Source organism: Vipera berus (genome assembly GCF_964194415.1).
Source record: "Vipera berus genome assembly, chromosome: 2".
In the NCBI taxonomy this organism is placed as follows: Eukaryota; Metazoa; Chordata; class Lepidosauria; order Squamata; family Viperidae; genus Vipera; species Vipera berus.
Genome location: NC_138203.1, coordinates 53,234,018 through 53,255,612, shown reverse-complemented (window position 1 = coordinate 53,255,612; position 21,595 = coordinate 53,234,018). Strand labels below are relative to the sequence as shown.

At 38.7% G+C, this 21,595-nt stretch overlaps 1 protein-coding gene across 5 annotated transcripts in view; it reads left to right on the top strand.

Annotated features, from left to right (window-relative positions):
- The window catches only part of DTWD2 (DTW domain containing 2), an 85,743-nt gene that overhangs the window by 7,977 nt on the left and 56,171 nt on the right, over nucleotides 1-21,595 (top strand). The gene's annotated exons all lie outside the window — the stretch shown is intronic.

The window sequence follows — 21,595 nt, the reverse complement described above, 5'->3', positions numbered from 1 at the left end:
CTTCTTAGAAAAGTCCTAGGAGTTGACCATGTCTATAGACTCTAAGTGAAAGTGTTATAATTATGGCAAAGTAACACTGCCATAGGCAGCCTTGGAGAAATTGAAAAAGTTAAAAATGGTTTCTGTCAGAATAAAGCTCAGCAATATAGCATATGACATAGTTAACCAGGTTAATGTGGTGGATGCTGTTAGCCTATCATATGGAATTTGAAAATATTTGGAACTATCACAGAATAGCTTAACTCAGATGATAGTCATTCAGTGAACACTGCATTATTGTAAGTGTTTTTTAAGTCAACTTCATAACTGGAGGCAGGTTGTTGTACTGATTAATTGTTCTAACTGGCAGGAAGTTTCTCCTTAGTTCTAGGTTGCTTCTCTTCTTGACTAGTTTCCATCCATTGCTTCTTGTCCTGCTTTCAGGCGCTTTGGAGAATAGCTTGACTCCCTCTTCTTTGTGGCAACCCCTGAGATATTGGAACACTGCTATCATGTCCCCACTCATCCTTCTTTTCATTAAACTAGACATACCCAATTCCAGCAACCGTTCCTTATATGTTTTAGCCTCCAGTCCCCTACACACTTCCCTCCATGTAGATGCAGTTCCATTGAGGACCACATGCTGAGTACGGCTGGTCAGCCAGCTACGAATCCGCCTGGTGGTAATGCTGTCTAACCCACATTTTTCTATCTTATCAAGTAGTAGGTTGTGATCAACTTTATCAAATGCCTTACTGAAGTTCAAGTAAATCATATCCACAGCATTCCTCTGGTCCACTAATTTTGTCACTTGGTCATAGAATGTAATAAGATTTGTCTGGCATGATCTGTTTTTGACAAACCCATGTTGGCTTTTAGTAATGACTTTGTTTGTCTCTTGATGTTCGCTGATTTGTTGTTTGATTATCTTGTCCAGAATCTTCCCAGGTATTGAGGTCAGGCTGATAGGTCTGTAGTTTCCTGGATATATTTTTCCCTTTTTTGAAGATGGGAACTACATCAGCTCTTTTCTAGTCCTCTGGTAGTTCCCCAGTGCTCCAGGATCTTTGAAAAATATAGTTCAGTGGTTCTGAGATCACATCTGCCAGTTCCTTGAGAACCTTGGGGTGTAATACATCTGGTCCTGGTGATTTGAACTTGTCTAGGCTGGACAAATGCTCACTTACTATTTTCTTGCCTATCTTAATTTGTGTTTCTAATTGTTTTTTATGGTACTGTTTTTGATAGGTTGGTCTGTTTTTTCCCTTTGTGTAAAGACGATGCAAAAACCGAGTTAATTAGTTCTGTTTTCTCCCTGTTGCTTGTCACCTTCTTGCCACTTTCCCCCACTAATGGACCAATCATTTCCTTAATTTTTTTCTTGTTTTTTACATGTTGAAAAGCTTTTTTTGTTATTTTTGACTTTGGTCGCAAGCCTTAGTTTATTTTGAGCCTTAGCTTTCCTCACTTCATCTTTGCAGGCTCGGGCAATTTGCTGATATTTTTTTTTTGTATATATTTTATTAGAATTTTTTTCTTTAACATAACATAAATCATTATAAAACAGGATGTTGTCTGGTTGGCATTTATAAAACAATCCTTAACAGTTACTTTCTATAATCTATATTCCATCTGTTAATTTCATTTGATTTCCCCTATCCCTAGCGTATCGTTCCTTGCAAAACATTAGATTAAAGCAACATTAGATTAAAGCAATTTTAACAACAGTTAAATATATAATCTCAATAGTCCTATATATCATTTTAGTTACCATATCGTAAATCCTGTCACTATATTTATTTCAGTTTATTTCCCCCCCAAAAAAGAAAAAACATTTACAAATAACAGTCTTTTTCTAACACTCAACTATATTTACGTTGATGGATTTCATCTTTTTTTTCTCCCTTCATGCAAACCTTCTCATACTTTTGTATTTCCCAATCAATGTAAAAATATAAAAAAGAAAAAAACAACAACAAAGAACAAGAACAACTTATTTCTCCCTTTACATTCTAAATGTTCTTACAAATAATCATTTCAAGATTCAGCTATATTTACATTTATGAATTTAATTGTTTTATATATATATATATATATATATATATATATATATATATATATATATATATATATATGTATATACTCTCTATACTTTTATATTTTTTAATAAAGAGACAAAAGAGAAGCAAATACAAAATTAAAGAGAGGGAAAGAAAAAAGAAAAGAAAAAAGAGGAAGAGATATACATTTCTTCCAGTTCAAAATATATCCATTTCCTCAATTTCCACTCTTCTCAACCTATACTAAAAATATATTCCCTTTAATATTTCCAGTCATCTAATCCTCTAAAACTCATTTAAAACATATCTTTTATATTTTATTCCTGTTTAAATCGTTCCAACATAAAAGAATAAAACAAAAAAACAAAAGGAAAAGGAAAAAAATCCCTCTAAAAGTAATATATTTCAAGATTTTCCCATTATTCAGCCAAATTCAAACATATGTATCTTCTTTCCCCTATATTCCAAATTGTTTAGACATATTAAAATATTTCCCTTTTGAATTAAGTCATGGTTTTTTGTTTTATATAGTTCCATCCTCCAGTCTCTTTTCTCAGGGTTACATTTAATCATCTCTGCTATCTTCTTCTGAGGAAGTTCTTGAAATGAAGTTAAGTTGAAAGTAACTTGGTTCATACTCTCAAGGTTCTTCTGCATTATCTTGTAGTTTAAGGTCATTGTCCTTTGGAAGCTTTGCTGCTTATTATATATCTTTTGTAGAGTAAGCGTTTTGATCTTTTCTTCTATATTTTCAGAAGTTTCTTGAAGTGAAATTAAGTTGAGAATAAGTTGATTCATCCTCTCAAAATTATTCTGCATCTCTATGTAGTTTAAAGTCATTGTCCTTTGAAGTTGTTGTTGCTCATCGCATACTTCTTTTTGTGACGTACTCATTGTTTCAGCCATGTTATTGTTTACACAGGTGCAGTTTAAGAGCTTAAGAGCTCAAAGACAAAAGAAAAGAAGGGAAAAAAGATCCTCATCTGCCAGCAGGTGTCAGCATTTACTCATTTATCATGTCTTTCTGTTTGTTCCGTCTCCAAAAAAATAAAAAAGGTGCCGCCCGAACAAAATCTCTTCGGAGATTTTATCTTGGGGATTTCTTCAGGAAAAGTAGATAGGATAAAGAAAATCAATATTCTTACACAGATTCAGGCATGCTGTTTATTATTCGCTTATTTGATAGCTTTGACCCCTGTTGGTATTTCAGCTGTGACTGGACACGACGTTAGCCAGCCTTTTCTTCTGTTGGTTTTTGGGAGGGTTCTCCTGGGTTGTTCGGAGAGATTGCCGTCTCTCTTAGATCCCTGGAATTTCCTTCCTGCAGTCCACCCTTCCAGGGTGGATTCTGGCCCCTTAGGGTCCCCAACAGAAAGAAATTTCAGCCAGAGGATCTAGGTTTCCGGCTGGCTCACTGAACACCGGAACAGGAACTGCTGATATTCTGCCTTTGTTATATATAGAGCAACTTCACCTCCTCTTTTGTTTGGTCTGTTCCTTTTAAATAATTTAAATCCCTCTAGCTGTGTGTTCCATTTGTGAGTTTCATCCCACCATGTTTCCGTAATGGCAACAATATCATATCTGCCCTCATTTACCTGAATTTCTAGTTCACCCTGTTTACTGTTCATACTCTGTTTTTCTGTTCATACTCTGTGCATTGGTGTATAGACATTTGAGTCCTTTATGATTGACATAATCATAACACTTTGAAACAAATCTGGATGCTCTCTCATACTTTGAAAGAGTAACTTAACCATTTTATAGCATTCCTGCAGTAGTTCTTAAGAATAAGATATAAATGTAATTCACTCTTTCAAAGACTCAGTCCATGAGAACAATATATTAATAGCACTTGCCCATAATTCTTGTATCTGCTTCTTTTATAGTGATACCTGTAAATTCATTATAGTTTCCCTAATGTAAAAAAAAAACACCATAGGTTTCAGATGCTTACATAAACTATTTTAAAATTTTATTCCAAATATGAATGGGAAGCATGGTGGATATTTTATTGATTCAAAAGGAGGCAAAAATTTAGGTAGAAAAAACCAATAAAATTAAAGATTTTTCTTTTAATCACATTAAATTTTAATCTTCGATCTGTGATTGTAGCATTGGATTGATTGTGATATTTTGGAATTTTTATGTTTCAGAAGTTTAATGTTTTAGTCGGTTAGTGTATTAGCATGTTAATATTTTAATGACTCAAATGATTAATTTAGATTTTAAATATTTCAGTATATTTAATTATAAGTAAATATATTTGTATAAGGATTTCATTACTTACAGCTGTATTATGTAGGTTTGTTTTAATTTGTTTAATTTAATTAATGTTTAAAAAACTTTTACTTTGTGCCTTGTAATTTTTGTCATGAAACTGAATAAATTCTATCAGTTGCACAGTAAAGACTACTGATTGATTGACTGCTGACCAGGATATAAGGAATCAATATATAGTGGAAGATCAAATGTTTAGATCCATACCAAAATGTTAGCTACTCTTCACAGCATCATTTAGAAAATTGCCAATTTGACAGCTTTGTCAGACGGTCACTGGACAGTATCTAAAAAAAATGCATTGCTATACATTACTATATCATAACAAACTGTGGCAAGTTCTTAAAGAGATGGGCGTACCAGACCATCTTATTTGTCTCTTGAGAAACCTATATGTGGGCCAAGAAGCAACAGTGAGAACTGGACACGGAACCACTGATTGGTTCAAAATTGGGAAAGGAGTCTGGCAAGGCTGTATACTGTCGCCCTGCCTATTTAACTTATATGCAGAGCACATCATGAGAAAGGCAGGGCTAGATGAATGAAAAGTTGGAATTAAGATTGCCGGAAGAAATATCAACAACCTAAGATATGCAGATGATACCACTCTAATGGCAGAAAGTGAAGAAGAACTAAAGAGCCTCTTGTTGCGAGTGAAGAAGGAGAGTGCAAAACTTGGGTTGAAACTTAACATTAAGAAAACCAAGATCATGGCATCCGGCCCTCTCAATTCCTGGCAAATAGATGGGGAAGAAATGGAGGTAGTGACAGATTTTATTTTCCTGGGCTCCAAGATCACTGCAGATGGGGACTGTAGCCAAGAAATTAAAAGACGCTTGCTCCTCGGGAGGAAAGCCATGGCAAATCTAGACAGCACACTAAAAAGCAGAGACATCACCCTGTCAACAAAAGTGCGTATAGTCAAGGCTATGGTCTTCCCAGTTGCAATGTATGGCAGTGAAAGCTGGACCATAAAAAAGGCTGAGTGCCAAAGAATTGAGGCCTTTGAACTGTGGTGCTGGAGAAGACTCCTGCGAGTCCCTTGGACTGCAAGGCGATCAAACCGGTCAGTCCTAGAGGAGATCAACCCTGACTGCTCTTTAGAAGGCCAGATCCTGAAGCTAAAACTCAAATACTTTGGCCACCTAATGAGAAGGAAGGACTCATTGGAGAAGAGCCTAATGCTGGGAAAGATTGAGGGCAATAGAAGAAGGGGATGGCAGAGAATGAGGTGGCTGGATGGAGTCACAGAAACAGTAGGCGTGAGCTTAAATGGACTCCAGAAGATGGTAGAGGACAGGAAGGCCTGGAGGAATGTTATCCATAGGGTCACGATGGGTCGGACACGACTTTGCAGCTAACAACAACATACATTACTATAATTATGTTACATTACTATATTCGAGTGCCCTTATTTAGAAAGGGTGGGGATGCATCACTAAATCATTCATCCCAATTTTGAATTTAGATCATCCTTATAATTCCATTTGTGAATAAATATAACTATATCTAGCTGGCAATGTATAACTTAAATTTACACCATTAATTCTTTAATCTGTAAAATTAGGCATTGTGGGGATAGATATAAATAAATCAGTAGCAAAATAAAGTATTCATGCTTCAAAGTTCCACCAATGCTGAGTGAGCATGAAAGAGCATATTAATAATTTCTTCTTGAAGATCAGTAGAAATCAACAGTCCAACATAGTGTGCCCCTCACATCTTCCAGGGAAAGTGTTATTCAAACTGCAATATTTAGCTCCCTCAGTGCTTCAAAAATGCTTCATACAATAAAAATTGTATGGGAATACTCTCAGTCAATGTTCTAGCAGTATTCCACAAGATAAAGGAGATGTTCTGTAAACACAGGGAATATCAGTCAAGCAGGTTAGGCAATTATCTGTGGAGATGTCAGTACTCTGAGAGGATATTACAATCAGAGACAGGAGGAGTTAGATTGTACACTACAAAGTCATGTATTTTCTCTGAAAGCTCTTCTATGAAAACAGATTGAAGTGGGTAATCAAAATGAATATCCGAAAGAACTACTGAATTCACTCAGTAGCTACAATTGGTCATCTATGGCTTATTGTGGGAGTATGGCAGCAATTAAGTTGCAGTCATCATCTTTATGAAAGAAGTCTCTGCTTTTAGACACAAATTGTTTTCAAGCAGAAGGTTTGTAACTTCTTTATCAGATCTTCTATTTGATTAGTCAGTGGAGGGCACAAACAAGCTATTCTTTTTTCTGTCACTCAGAGATATTTTTTTTATTAGCACTGATTTCTGTGCTCTATCATTTGACCTTGGTGGAGAAAATAGCATTAGATCTGCCGGTCAAGTGTGTGTGTGTGTGTGTGTGTGTGTGTGTGTGTGTGTGTGTGTGTGTGTGTAAAAATGTTGATTATAAGCACAGAATCTAATACAAACTAAACCTAAAGAAAAGAGAATAGAAAGAAGGAGTAGAAAGTACAAGAAAAAAGAAATTAGTATTTTGGGAGTGTGTCTTTTAGATATTCAAATGATTAGGAAATTTTCCATTAATGCAGTTCAGATCCATTTTTCATTTCATAATTTCATGAACAAGAGTTGCAGAATGGGGAAGATACAAATTGATTTGTTTTATAACTTCCATGTCATCCAGGATTTACTATACCTATTCTGTTAAAGATACGTTCAATTATGAATTAATGAAGAAAACACAATTGGATGGATTCATACAATATAATAATCCAGCGACCATAACTGACAAACCACAATAATTTGCACAGAACTTTATACCATTACCCCCCCCCAAGAAGGAAATAGTTTGGGGGATATTAAAAAAGGCAGAATATTATATTTCCCCAAAGGAATAATAGAAAATACAAAGCCCAAAGAAGGTATAAAAGCCCTCCACTCCCAGATCTATTTTGTCAATTTTCCCAGAACTGCATGATTTTTCTATGCTTTTTTCCATCACCTATGTGATTATTAATGTTATATGCAGGGAAAATGTCCAACATTAAGATGAATAGTATAGTATATATAAAGGAGAAGTTCACTTACTGGAGAACTTTGTGTATTATTTAGAGGGTCTTTTAAATTTTGCATCCTCAATTCATAATATGGGTTATGATTAAGCAATAGTTTTGCTTTCACTGAATCTCAGGATGCAGTTCCTAGACTTTTCCTAGACTGAGTGGCCCATATACCAATATTATATACCACTTAGGTGTGACATAAAGTTCTTACCTATTTCAGTGATATCATTGTTCTACCCTAGGGCCTATATCATATACTACAATCCTGTGCACATTTTATTCAAGAATTTCAACTTTCTTCACTGGAACTGTTTCCTAGATGCTGTGTTTAGAATTGCAACCTTTATAATGCAATGTGAAGGAAATATTGAGAGGAAGCTTTACAAATCAATTTTAACAAAAGTAGATTTTAGATATCAGTGGATTTTTAAGCATACTTAGTAATTAGGTGTGTTTCCAATTTATGACGATCTGTTTGATTATTCAAAAACTAGAGATTTCTGGTTACCTTCTGTTATCTCAGCTACCTTTCTGAAGAACTGAACCCATATCGTTATTTGTAGTAACTTCATTGTGACATTCGGGCATCGTCACTAGCATATTTTACACCCGCTGTTTAGTGAAGTAGCGTGTTGTCCTACTTTGAAGATATTATCAGAGGTTAGTTATTACATGATATGTTGTGATCTTTTCAGGACAATTCATGCTGTGCCTCAAAGAGTAGCTGCCAATTTTGGCATTTAAAAAACAATGGTAAACCAACTCTGTTGGCTGATGAGAACAAAAGCCTTTCATCAATTGATAAATCTTGTTAATTAACGTTACTACCCTTCAGATCACGTTTGTCTTCTGTAATTACCTTAACTGTAGTCTTGCCTCAAGGCATGTATCTAATATGCCACTGAGAAAAGGAGTACATTTCAGTATAGGCTGATATTGTAGAAAAATATCAGAATCCCTATTAACAATAGAAAATATTAATTGGAATAATGACCTGGTTTAAACCATTATTATTATATTGAACCATTATTATTTTGCTTTTCAATATATGCAATATAATAAATGAAATGCCAGCTTTTCAATTACTGAAAAAATATCAATGAAGTACTTAAATAATATATATTTACAAATATTTATATATATTCTTAGTGTTTTCCTGCAAGTTTAGAGTCCTCAATGAATCTGAGTGTTGATCCATTAGTTGTGACAGGAATTGACCAACCAGCTTGTTGCTGGAGACCGACATGGTGGGCAGAGGGAGAATGACTGGCCCAGAGTCACTCAGCTGGTTTCATACCTAAGCTGGGACTAGAATGCACTGTCTCCCGGTTTCTAGCCAGGTGCCTTAACTACTAGACTAAACTGCCTCTCTAAAATTGAGTCAGTCTTGATTGCTGGTGACTGCCTGGACAAGTCCCTGCAGTTTTCTTGGCAAGATTTCAGAAGCAGTTTGCCAATGCTTTCTAGGGCTGAGAAAGAGTGACTGGCCCAAGGCTATCCAATGGGCTTTGTGCGTAAGGCAGGACTAGAACTAACCATTTTGTGATTCCTAGCTTGGTGTCTTAACCACTGCACCAAACTGGCTCCCCAATACAAAATTATAAATGAAGTATATTATTTAATTAAATTAAAGTTGAAAATAGTAATTTGTTCTTGGGATTTGCACTTTAAAATGCAAAAATAAAATATAGAAAGGTTTTTCATCAATATATAGATCAGACCTGTTACTCTTTTAGATTATTCTGATAAATCATAAAGTCTAAATATGCCATAATCCACTATTTGCTTATTTTTTACATTTATATCAAAATAATGTATTTTAAAAAGTTTTCTTCTTGTATGCAGGAGGAGATATTATAGAACTTCTTTTAACCTTCTCTCGTTATATCTTTAGCTTGAGGTGTGAAAGAAGGCTTGATGTCTGAAAGGTCCAGTTTCAGATTCCGCATTCTTTCTAGCTGAAAATAGAGAATGAATTGTTGATTTTTTTCTTCCCTTCTCATAGGGGTTCTTATTTAAATTCCGAGCTACATATTTACCTGAGAGTAAGAAAACAAAAGTTCAACTGCCTGCTGGATAATTAATGCAATCGGTAATTTGTTGCTATGTTGTGATTAGCATCATTGTAACCATATGTTTGTGTTTTAATTCTTAAAAATCCTGAAATTATTTAATGGAAATAGATGGAATGTCCCTCAAGTGAGATAGCATCCAGCACTACTATTCAGTAGCAATAGCAGTTGTGCTTAGACTTACATACTAGTTCACAGTGCTTTATAGTCCTCTCCTAAGCGGCTTACAGAGTCAGCATATTGCCCCCAACAATTTGGCTTCTTATTTTACCGATCTCAGAAGGATGGAAGGCTGAGTCAACATTGAGCTGGTGTGGTGAGTAGTAGACCCACTGGGGTTTCTGTACCACTTCCTTTTATACTACTTTCCAGTCACAGCCTGGCAGTTCATTAGATGGGCCTGCTCACCCCCCCCAGGTTGATCCACAACCCTGAGGCTGGTGAACCTGTGTTAATCTTGTCATGCTGAGCCAATCCTGTCATACTCAGAGAAATCTGTCACAGTGAGAGTGTCAGCATGCTGATGCAACCACACCAGGCAGTTCAGTGGTGTCTGCTGTTGGCAATTGCAAATGCAGTTGGCATGGGATACATAAGCAGGAAATACAAGACTGGGCTTGTGCCAAGAAGCCAAGCAGCAGTAGCTTCATTAACATTTAGACATACCCGAATCAAATAATATATCATATGTAATACAAGTACAATGAAAGCTAAAATCAAATGTCAGTGGCTTAAATTGAGCCCTATGGAGCTCTGTGATTGGAATTGTCAGGAAGAGTATTGTAAAGTACACCTTGTTCAGCTCTGGAGGGGCGGTGACACAAAGCCCTGCATCAGGTGTGGAGTACGTATGATAAACCGCTCCTCACTGTGTCAGGGCTGTGGGTATGTATGAGCTGAGGATCTTTCAGAGTAATAACAGCATTCAGCAACATAAATTAAAAGCTTTCCTATGTGATGTTGCAGGAAAAGAAAATTGAAAGCTACCAAGACAGAATTACCATTAGAACATGGAATGTCACAAGTGTAAACGTGCAAAAACTCAACATGGTGAAAGGAGAAATGAATTGGCTGAACATGGATATATTTAATATCAGCAAACTGAACTCGACTGTATTTTTTTTTCCAGTTAAAAAAATCATACAGTTTACTACTCATGACAAATACAGAAGAAAAGTAATGATATTTTAGTCAAATAGAATATAGCAAAGATGATACTTGGGTACATTGCAGTAGGCGACCAAATATTATTATTTAAATTTCATGAACAATCCTTTAATATTACAGTTATTCAAGTTTATGCAACCACTGATTCAAAAAGTTGGAGAGCTCAGTGCCAAGTTCAATCTGAGATCTATAACATACAAACATGATATGCCCATTGTTGCCAGGATTTGAATTATTCAAACTAATTAAAATGTCAGTATGTAGTATGCAGACAAGAAAAGATACTTCAAGTTTTGGAACGAGGCAACTTAATATAATTTTCCTTTATTAAAGTACATGGCAGATTAGTAACATGAAAGAATAAATGATGGAGAAGGCAGAATTGTGGCTTTTCAAATTTCGTCCCAATGTCTCCTGATGTATTATTAAGGCACAAATAGTTATTTTAATTATAAAAAGTATTGATTGTGCAGTAATCTTATCTGTTCACCTCCACAAAAAATCCAAATCTCAAGCTTTTGTCTGCGAAGCATTCATTTCTGACAAAAATGGTGTAATATTTAATTGTTCCTTATTCTACCATTAAAGGACTCAAAATTACAATGAATAAACTGCTTTGCAATAAGCTGCTTTTTGCAAATATGGTTATCAAACTATTGCATGTTTTAATGAATGTTTAATTGGCACACTTATGTTTTGTGTTATTTATTTTTCTTAAATTAGATTTACAATGAATGGATCTTTTAAAAATGAAATGTCTTGTTAGCTTCCTTAATAGGATAGTGGGTTAATTACATAGTTGATAAATCAGTTTTCCATAAGGTGAAAATAGCAGCTGTTTGTTTAAAACTAGATGTGCATTTTGTGCTTAAAGGATTTTATGTGTGTGTGAATTTTAGCAATGTACTTAATCCAAATTTCTCAGGATTGAGGCTTCTGTATGCAATATGGGTGAGGAATGGTGGAAGAAGAAACTAGATATACAGCAAAAAATACAGTAAGTGAAGGTGATGGAGTAAATGCATTTCTTGATTCAAAGAATATTTCTTGAAAGAATATAAATAGACATACATTAAACCAGTGTTTCCGAAACTTTTTCATTCATTACCTAAAACTGCTGATCCTTCTTTTTACCCAAGATAAAGCACATTGAGTCAATTTAAATGTCCCGGTTGTGATTGGATAATGGGCTTGTGTGTTAACCAAAGAAAAATTACTTTTACCCAATTTTGGATCATTTATCCAGGTTTAGGAAACACTACATTAAACTGTATGAAACTCTTTCTCATGACTGTGAATAGCAACTGATCTGGCGGGCAGTAATAGCTGATTTTTTCCATTTGTACAAGACTTATTTTGAAGCTCTTACCGACTCTGATACAGTCTTCATAGCTAATAAATATGGCTGAATATGCCCTGATATTTTCCTTAGTGTAATATTCATAAATGCCAGGAAGATTGTTTGGCATTATTCAGTATTATTTGAATAATACTGCTACTGTGCACAGTAGCAGGAATCAGGAAAGCAGGAATCCAGTCAAGGAATGAAACTTAATTATCTTAATCCATAGAATGCACACATTTTTCTAATGTCCTCACTTTCAGCGATACAGAAGTGGTGGCTTCTCCTCCCTTCCTGGCTCATTTCATCAGTGAAAAATCTTTATTATGAGAAGTCTGGAAATCAAATTAAATAAAGAAGAAGTCTTTGCTAGTACATTCTAGTCCAGGGGTGTCAAACTCAATTTCATTGAGGGCTGCATCAGCATTGCGGTTGCCCTCAGGGGGCCGGGTGGGTGTGGCCTGGGTGGGTGTGGCCTACTGGGTGGGCGTGGCTAGAGTGCGTATGGCCTACTGGGTGGGCATGGCCAGCTCTACATCGTTCGCATCAAGGGTACCTATGGGGGCCTGGGCAGGAGTGGGACAGATCTGAGGGTCTCTGGCAAAAGGAGGGTCTCTGGGCTAGGGCCAAGGCAGTGGGGGCCGTTCCCTCACTGTTTCCAGGATGGCTTCGCGGGCCGCATGAAACCACTTTGCAGGCCGGATCTGGCCCCCGGGCCTTGTTTTTGACATGTCTGTTCTAGTCCCACTCCCTCTTTAACAGCAGTACACCTCATAGGATTTTAAAATGTCTGAACAGGACAGAAGCCTAAGAATATTTACCTGAGAATAAGAATCATTAACTCAGTAGGACTCACTGCAAAGTAAATATGCATAAGGGTTTGCCTGCTGACCACAATAGAAATTAGTGCTAAACTTTCTGCAAATAGTTTTTCCCCTCCCTTTTCTTCTCTCAAAGATATCCAGCTATATGTGTGTATATATACACACATAAAGATACATGCATACATACACACATGCATACAAGGGGAGAAAATAACATTACCAAATTTTAGGCTTCAAATACCCATATTAGCATTTGATGAGAGCAAAAATACTGACACTTCAGATTTTTGTAGCTCTAAGTAATAAACCCGTAGAATTTATTTCAACTGGAATATTGCAAGTCTTCATTGACAATGTAAGAGAGCTAGGTCATTTCATTTCTCTGGTCCATCTGTGTCTCTCTCTGGTTTGTACTGCATGTTTCTACCACAAAATTTATGAATTTTAGTTTAATTATTGTTTTGTACTGTGCTTTAAACTCTTATTTTTTAATGAAACCCTTAAATATATTTCAAAGATAGACATGAAAATTGAGCATAGAGTTTTAGATTGAACTGCAGAGGGCAGTGGTGCATTTCTCTAATGTATTTTTTGTGCTTTGAAATTTTGCAAAGAGTTTATTCTGTTTCATTTCATTTGTACATTTTATAAAAATTCTTAATGCTTTTTAATTTATTTTACAGTTGTCAAGACTGATGTAGTCAAACTCATTAGATCTGCAATGTACATATTCTGTGTTGTATAAAGCAACAGAAAATATTGTATCAGGGGCAATAAAAGCCAAACAGAGCTTTATATACTTTTTTTTAAAAAATACCGTATATACTTGAGTATAAGCCGAATTTTTCAGCCCACTTTTTGGGCTGAAAAATTCCACTTCGGCTTATACTCCAGTCAACAAAAAAAACTTACCGAGGACTTGTGCGCGGCCGAGGCTTTGGTGCTTCCGGGATCGCGCGCACCTCTCCCAAGCCACCGCCGTCCGGAGACCTGCCGAAGTTTGGGGAGGTTTGGGGAGGTGCGCGCGCACCTCCCCAAACCTCCCCAAACGTCGGCAGGTCTCCGGACCTCCGCACCCTGCCTGCCTGCTTCTTTCCACAGCGGAAAGAAGCAGGCAGGCAGGGCGCGGAGGAACGGACACCTGCTGACGTTTGGGGAGGTTTGGGCGCCTCCCCAAACCTCCCCAAACGTCGCCGGGTCTCCGTTCCTCCGCGCCCTGCCTGCCTGCTTCTTTCCACAGCGGAAAGAAGCAGGCAGGCAGGGCGTGGAGGAACGGACACCTGCCGACGTTTGGGGAGGTTTGGGCGCCTCCCCAAACCTCCCCAAACGTCGCCGGGTCTCCGTTCCTCCATGCCCTGCCTGCCTGCTTCTTTCCACAGCGGAAAGAAGCAGGCAGGCAGGGCGCGGAGGAACGGAGACCTGCCGACGTTTGGGGAGGTTTGGGCGCCTCCCCAAACCTCCCCAAACATCGCAGGGTCTCCGTTCCTCTGCGCCCTGCCTGCCTGCTTCTTTCCACAGCGGAAAGAAGCAGGCAGGCAGGGCGCGGAGGAACGGACACCTGCCGACGTTTGGGGAGGTTTGGGCGCCTCCCCAAACCTCCCCAAACGTCGCCGGGTCTCCGTTCCTCCGCGCCCTGCCTGCCTGCTTCTTTCCACAGCGGAAAGAAGCAGGCAGGCAGGGCGCGGAGGAACGGACACCTGCCGACGTTTGGGGAGGTTTGGGGAGGTGCGCGCGCACCTCCCCAAACCTCACCAAACTTCGGCAGGTCTCCGGACGGCGGCGGCTTGGGAGAGGTGCGCGCGATCCTGGAAGCACCGAAGCAAGTCCTCGGTAAGCTCCGGGCGGTCACTTGCTTCGCGTCCCCTGAGGGAAGGGGGGGCGACTGGAGCGGGCATGTTTCCTCGCCTGCTGGGCGCCGCGATTTGCCCGGGGAACACGCGGGCCCCGAATGGCAGCGTGGAGCGAGGAAGCTGACAGCCAGGGCTTCCCCGAGAGCCGCGGCCACACAGGGTATTCCTGTGTATTCAGGCTTGCAAAATGGCGGATCGAGCCTCTGCTTGCGGCAGAGGCTTGCAGAACGGCGGATCGGCTTATACTCGAGTCAACAACTTTTTCCAGTTTTTGGGGGTGAAATTGGGGGTCTCGGCTTATACTCGAGTCGGCTTATACTCAAGTATATACGGTAGAATATTTTCAAATGACTCTATGCAGGATTGTGCCCAAACAAGTGCTGAATTTGATACATCAAATGTGTCAAAAATAAACCATCCTGCACTGTAATTTCTGCTAAACTATAGAGAATAAGGAACATGACATTGATGGAAATATGCAGGAACCATTAGCTAGGTAAAAGGAGGTGGAAGACATTTTAAGTCTAGAACAGCAAAATAATGTTGGGCTTCCCTGAATCACTTTAATAAATAAAATATTCAGAAGTGGCTCTGATAAACACTGAAGTAAATTCACTAAATTCACTGAACTATATGATATGAAACGTTTTAGGGATTCAGCCACAACAAAACCTGGAAGTATTCTGGAGTGAGTTTATAAGGTAAGAAAGGCAAGAGTAACATGGCTTAACCTGGTTTGCCTGTCCTTCTCAATAACTTTTTGTGTCACATATCCATAGGTCACTGCTCCAGATTTTCCTAGGAGCTTCCCTCCATTCCATTTCTCCTCAGCCTCTGTTCTTAATGTCTCAGCACATAATGTCCTATCATTCTTCCCCACTTCCTACCACGCCTCTCATTTTTCCAGGGCTGTTCTGTATATGGAACGGTATTTTTTTCAAAATAAGTCCATATCCAACATCCTTTTTCAGCTCAGTATTTCAGTTTGCAGATTTTCCATTTTCAGTTCAGTTCAATTTTTCAACATGACTAGGGAATTCTGAGAGTTGAAATTCATATATCTTAAAATTGCCAAGCTTGAAAAACACCGATTGACACCCTTTTCAAGTGGGTTTCAAGCCAGGTTTTAGGGCGGTATTTGACTGCACTTTGGATTGATCTCTTTGACCTAAGGAATGGATAGTGTATCAATCCTGATCCTCTTTGTTAGTCTATATCAGGGGTGTCAAACTGCCGACCCGTGGGCCAGATGCATCATTGGGAAACCACACCCACCCCATTGCCAGCAATGGCGAAAAAGCTCCAATAATGTTGTGCAACATAACATGATGTCGTGAATTTGACATGTCTGGTCTATATTAACATCAATTATTGTATCCTGCTGGACTGACTGATTGGGTAACTTCCACTACCCTAGTTATACAGTTGAGGTGCTTGAGGAGGGGTGCTGTTGTGCCTCAGGGGGATGGTGTAGCAACAAAAAAAGTCTTCATTTGTCCTTAAAACCCAATTTTATGAGTAAGACCTCATGCCTGGCTATCTATGCATCTCTAGTTTCCACCAAAATCTCCATGTGACACCAAAGATGCTTTTTCAGGAGGCAACTGGACTTGTTTTTCTTTAAAGACATTTTGCTTCTCATCCAAGAAGCTTCTTCAACTCTGACTGGATAGTGAAGAAGCTTCTTGAATGAGAAGCAAAACATCTTCAAAGAAAAACAAGTCCAGTTGCCTCCTGAAAAAGCATCTTACCTACCTCCTGGGCCGCTCGCAGTCGGTGTTGACGGGAGGGCAGAGGTCCGCCCTGAGGCCTCTCGTTTCTGGAGTTCCTCAGGGGTTGGTCCTCTCTCCCCTCTTGTTCAACATCTATATGAAGCCACTGGGTGAGCTCATTTGTGGTTTCGGGGTGGGGTATCATCAGTATGCTGATGATACCCAGCTTTTTCTTTCCACCCCGAACCAACCCAGTGATGCCCTCGACATGATGTCCCGTTGCCTGGAGGCGGTCTGGGTTTGGATGGGGAGAAACAGGCTTCGTCTCAATCCTGCCAAGACTGAGTGGCTGTGCATATCGGCATCTCAGACTAACCAATCTTTTCCATCGTTAACTATGGGGGATGAGGTGTTACCCCCCATTGTAGGGCCCGCAACCTGGGCGTCCTCCTGGATTCACAGCTCAGTTTGGAAGATCATATAGGAGCCGTGGCCAGGGGGGCTTTTGCCCAGGTTCGCCTGGTGCGCCAGTTACAGCCCTATCTGGATCGAGGTGCCCTATGCACAGTCACCCATGCGCTCGTGACCTCCCGGCTAGACTACTGCAATGCTCTCTACATGGGGCTGCCCCTGAGGACCACTCGGAGGCTTCAGCTGGTGCAGAATGCAGCTGCGCGAGTTGTGATGGGAGTCTCCCGATACTCCCATGTAACACCTCTTCTCTGCGAGCTGCATTGGCTTCCAGTTACCCTCCGGGTGAGATTCAAGGTGCTGGTGATGACCTATAAAGCCCTAAATGGCATGGGCCTGGATTATCTGAGGGAGCACCTGCTGCCAGCGTCAATTTCCCATCGTCCTGTGCGCTCCCACAGGGAGGGCCTCCTCGGTACCGCCGGTCAAGGATTGCCGACGGGCGATCCCCAGGGGGAGGGCGTTCTCTGTGGGCGTGCCTGCCCTATGGAATCAACTGCCAACGGAACTCCGGACTGCCCCCGACCTTCGTTCATTTCGCCAGGACCTAAAAACCTGGCTCTTTGAGCTATCTGGTCTGGACTGAGGGGTTTAATGTTTTTAAATTGTGATTTTAATTTTTTGGGGCTAGACTTAATTTTATTTTATTTTAATTTTATATTGTATTGTTTTTAAATTTTGCCTTGTAAACCGCCCTGAGTCCTTCGGGAGTAGGGCGGTATATAAACCGAATAAATAAATAAATAAAAACAGTTGCCTCCTGAAAAAGCACCTTTGGGACATCTATGATCTGAATGACTGAGAATCTCCAATAGACATTCCTCCGTGACAATAACCACTTCAGTTTCCTGGCCCTGAGCAAGTGATTGATTCCACACTTGAAATCCACATGGACCCATTTCAAAGGGGAAAACAACCTCTTCTTTTGCCTATCCAGAGGCCATCATGTTTATGTAATGACTTTCTCTAGCCATGGAACTTCTGACTACCAGCACATCAGATTTTAGTCTTTACAAAACCCAGCCATTCACACCCAATCAGCTCACCTACCCATTGCCGAACACATAACTGTTACCTATCAGCAGGCCTACTCTTGAGTGTTGGAAAGACAGAGGCAAGCTGCTATAACCTTTCCTTTTTAATGCGTCCACTCACCCTTGTCCCAACTTGTATAATCAATACCCATTTCTATCCTATTATTCTTTTCCCATGACCAGGAAGGAATTATTCCTCTTCCAGGCTGGCAATGTGCTCTTTCTTGTGAATAGATACAAGGTCTCTTCAAAGCATCTCTGGAATTTACTTTTTCATATTCTCAACTATCTGAGTTCTAACCATAATGAATTAAAAATAGGTATTCCACTTAGAGGAGCTTCCAGCAAGAGACCTTTATTATAATTTGTCCCAAACAGAACAGAGTACCTGTATCCCTGTGTCTCTCCTAGACACAATAGAGGTATATCCAAAATATCTTACCTCCTTATTCTCAAACTAACCAGTCTACTTACATAAACATAAATACAATAAAGCAATTGTAATTTTGGAAGAAACACAATTCTTTCATTTTAGAAATAGAAGTGAAATTGCAGTATTAAAAACTTTAAAAAAATAAATCTCTAAAGGATAAAATGGAGCAACTGTTTATTTTTTTGAACACAAAAAATCATGGTGATGGCACAGGAATTTGTTTAATTTCACATACTAACAATGCAAATATAAAATAGAACTGTTTATCAAATTAGTATTTTTAAATTAATAATTGCTTTTTAAGAAGACTAATTTTACAGTTCCAATTATGTTGATTTGGGAATAAGCTCCATTGAACCATTTGGACTTACTCTAAGTAAATATGAATAGGATTACATGCACATGTTTCCAGGGTGTTTTTCCTTAAGATAGTATTGGCAGGAATTATAAACAGCTGATTAGGTTTCTCTTCACGCTTTTTCTGGGATTTGGCAGCAAACGGGAAGAGAAAAGAGTCCCCTTCCAAAGATAAAAACTACATTCAAAATGAATCCTCTGATTTTCTTGTAGCTTAATTTACTGGATCTCCAAGGGCAGGAAGAGGATTTTTGAAAAATCAAATCTTTAGAAAACAAAGGCAGCTTTTTGGCATGGAAGAATTGGCTTGGTAACTAATAGGTTTAATAGACTTGGCATCTAGTATGTCTTAATGTTTTCCTAAATTTTTTATGAAGGACTAATCAAGTATTTACCCAACCAATCTCAGAATTCCTAGCCACCATAGATTCACACCTAAGCTGAGAGAATTCAATTGCAGACAAGAGTCAATCTAAAGCAACTTCCAATACACAATGGCAGTCTATCTGTGGCAATTCTAAGCCAGGAAACTTTTCAGTTATGTGTCTCAACTTTCAAAATGAAACTTGATTATTTCAGATAACAGCCCATCTCTCTTTCTTTGGGATTCAAAATGAATTGTGTGTGTGTATATGTGTGTTTAATTTTTCATGTTCACAAAGAGGCTATATAGTGTATTGTTTTATTTAAAATGATTGTTTAAAATTTAATTTAATTTAAAATTAAAATAATTTTTAAATAAAAATATACCTCTTTGAGAACATGAAAACACAGAGATAATAGGCAATACCATTGCTGTATTTAGCTTTCTGATTTGAAGCAAAAATCTGTAATATATTTGGTAACAACATACTTTGGAAATGTTTAATATTTGTGTGTGTGTGTATGTGTGTGTGTGTCACAGAATAAGTATAGAATAGGTTTAGCTTCTATTTCTATGTCTCTCTAATTTTGTTACTATTAATGGTTACTCTACAGCAGGGGTGTCTGCTAGCCTGTGGGGCAGTTGCATCATATGGAGGCTCTGCCCAGCCCAGCTCCAGCAATGCAAAAAAAGTCACAATATGTTGCAATGCATCATGTGATGCGGTGAGTTTGACACCCATGCTCTGCAGTGATGGAACTGGGTGAATAATAACAGTGAGGTTCCCAGAATTAGTCCCAAGGGCTGTTTTTAGTGGTTTTGTCACAAGTTCAAGGATATATGCTTTATTCAGAACATTTCTGACTAGAACTCCCTACGTGTACAAAAATCGTAGACTGCTGCAAACAGAAAGCAAGGGAATTACAAGTCTGAGAACTTTTTTTTAGCATGCTATAAATCTACCAATGATTGAGTCAGGGCTAAAGGGCAGCAATTTATACAGAAAGTAGCAAAGACTGTTCAGAGAGAGGTTGTTTGCCCTCATAAATAATGCCAGTGCTGTAAGCTGTTAGCCTTAAAAGTTTGGAGCAGGAATGCTGAAGGAAGTCCAAGATCATCCTTCGGTCAAGCACCAAAGAATTTCACAGAAGGCTGTCCAAACTGAAGGTCCAATTATATGGCAAAAAAATCTGGGGAATTTAAAGTAGGCTATCACAGGAGCACAGATCAAGGAAGCAAGAGAATTATTTCTAGTTTGGAGGGTAGAAACAGAGCAAACTGTTATGTAATCTGAGTTCTTGGCTTTGCTGAGTGAACACTTCCTTTTCTTGAGTTGTTGTGGCAATAGCTTCTCATGGTAGTATAATTTAGGGCTTGGCACTCTTCCAAGAACATGCCCTGATACCTTACTATCAGGATCAGAGGCCATGGAGCCAGATTCATCAATTACAGGTGGCTGATAATCTGTTGCTTCTTGAACTACAGACTTGGAATCTGTTAGGTTGTCTCCTTCAGCCTTAAAATCAGAGGAGTCTGTAGTATTAAGTCATGTAATTACAGGTAATCCTTGACTTAGAACCATTTGTTTAGTAATCATTCAAAGCTACAGCGGCATTGAAAAAAGGTGACTTACCACTGCTTTTCACACTTGCAACATCCCCATTGTCACATGATCAAAATTCAGATGCTTGGCAACTGGCATGTATTTGTGATAGTTGCAGTGTCCAGAGGTCAGGTGATCACCTTTTGTGATCTTCTGACACAGGGGTCCTCAACCTTGACAACTTTAAGACTTGTGGACTTCAACTCCCAGAATTCCTCAGCCAGCAAAGCTTAAAGTTGCCAAAGTTGAAGACCCCTATTTTAACAAGCAGAGTCAGTGGGGAAGCCAGATTCACTTAACAACTGTTTACTAACTTAACAACTGCAATGATTCACTTAATAACTGTGGCAAGAATGGTTGTAAAATGGGCAAGCTCACTTAACAGCGGTCTTTCTTAGCAACAGAACTGTTGGGCTCAGTTGTGGCTGTAAGTCGAGAACTACCTGTAATGTAGCAGCTCAAAGCAAGATAAAGTTTTCCTTTCCTCCATTTTCTAAATCTTCAATAAATAGCTTTTTTTTTTAATTTTAAAAGTTGAGTGTGAATATCAACCTGTTAAGAAATATTGCTGTTTTAAGTCCCTTTGCCCATTTCTCCTACCTAAACTTCTGTGATACCCCAAAATCTGAATTATTCAGTTGTTACGTTCCATTAATTCAGATTGTTGGGATTGAAAATCATGACAGTGTGACAGCTGTTTTGGAAATATATAGAGTCATGTAAAACGAATTAGTGATGTCAGACTAGGTGTCAACAAGGGAGAAATTGCAATGAAAGTGATTTTTTTTTTGGCTGTTTAAAAGCAAATCATTTTCATGCTAATGTGTTTTTCTCCCATCCTTGAATCAGAAGGAAAATACATTGGCAAAAATTGTGCTGCATCTGTAACATATATTTATCACATCTTAGCAGTAAGGCTAGAAGCTGTTGCTGCCTTCGCACAGTTTAATGCGAGACTGTTTCAGGATAGTAATACCCTGTTATTCTTTCACCAGGCTAAATACCCTGCTATTTTCCCCTTTCC